The sequence below is a fragment of the Vombatus ursinus genome, unplaced genomic scaffold (genome assembly GCF_900497805.2).
Source record: "Vombatus ursinus unplaced genomic scaffold, bare-nosed wombat genome assembly UNPS02009132.1, whole genome shotgun sequence".
Classification (NCBI taxonomy): Eukaryota; Metazoa; Chordata; class Mammalia; order Diprotodontia; family Vombatidae; genus Vombatus; species Vombatus ursinus.
Window position 1 is genome coordinate 7,212,308 of NW_020948910.1, and position 1,369 is coordinate 7,213,676.

The following is a 1,369-nucleotide window of genomic DNA, read 5'->3' on the forward strand; positions in this document are numbered from 1 at the left end:
TAGACTCATTTTAATTGCCTTATAATGATAAATTCTCAGGAGTTTAAATGCCACTGTAGAAATAAAAATAGTTTAACCTTATTGAATTCTTTGTAGTTTTTCTTTCATATTTACCTTTTTATCTTCGTCTTGTGTTTGAAAGTCAAATTTCCTATTCAGCTCTGGTCTTCTCATAAGGAATGCTTAGAAGTACTCACTTTCATTAAATATCCATTTTCCCCCCTGGAAGGATCATACTCAGTTTGTTTGGTAGGTTATTCTTAGTTATAATCCTAGCTCCTTTGCCTTCCAGAATATTCCAAACTCTTTACTCCTTTAACATAAAATTGGGTTTTTTTTATTCTAGAAATTTAATTACAGCCATGTAATTTTTTACTCTTGCATTTTCTCAATAGTTTCTTCCTTATATTTGCCCTTTTCCTTTCCTACTTGGTGAGATTTGGCTTTTTGCTCAATGATCTTTTTGCAATCTTTGTCCAGATTTAGCCTTGTGATAACTACCTTGCTGGGATGAATGCCCACATGGACAGCTGTACCATTAGCCTGCTCCCACTTCACATGCTCAATGTCGATCACATATTTCTTTCTGTAAACCTGGACCACCTTGTCAATTTGCTGTCCTTTGTAGTATCTTTGAACAATCTGGATTTCGTCATCTTTTCAAATGGGCATGGAGCAGACATTATACTTCTGTCTCAGCTCCTTAGAAAGAGAAGACATAATTTTCTTTCCTCTGTGGGAAGAGGCATTGAAATGCCTCTTGCGGTTCATGCTTTGGTCAGAGGTCACAAAGGGATTGAACTTCATTTTGACCTCAGAGCCACCGAGGAAGAGCAACTTATTTCTTCTTGATCTATTTCCATGGTCAGTTATTTTTTCTGATGAGATATTTCCCATTTTTCCCTATATTTTTACTTTGTTTTTATTGTTTCTTGATGTTTTGTGGAGTAATTAGCTTCCATTTCACCATTTCTAATTTTTAAGGAATTATTTTCTTCAGTAAGCTTTTGTTCCTCTTTTACTATTTGGTCAATTCTTCTTTTTTTTAAGGAGTTTTTTTTTTCAGTATTTTTGTGCCTCTTTTACCAAGCTGTTAATTCTCTGTTCATAATTGTCTTGCATCACTTTCATTTCTTTTCCCGCTTTTTTCCTACCAGTCTTACCCCTTTCTTTAAGTCTTCTAGGAATCCTTGCTGACCTTTGGTCCATTTACATATTTTCTTTGAAACTTTGATTGTAGCTGTTTTCACATTCTGAGTTTGTGACTTTGTCTTTCTTGACACTGTACTAGCTTTTTTATAGTGAAGTTATTTTTGTTGTTGTTGTTTGCTCATTTTTCTAGCCTACTTCTTGACTTTAAACTTTATGT

The 1,369-nt window shown here is 34.1% G+C and overlaps 1 pseudogene; it reads right to left on the reverse strand.

Moving 5' to 3' along the window:
* Nucleotides 1–337: 337 nt before the first annotated feature.
* Nucleotides 338–822, reverse strand: LOC114034924 (annotated as a pseudogene).
* Nucleotides 823–1,369: the final 547 nt, after the last annotated feature.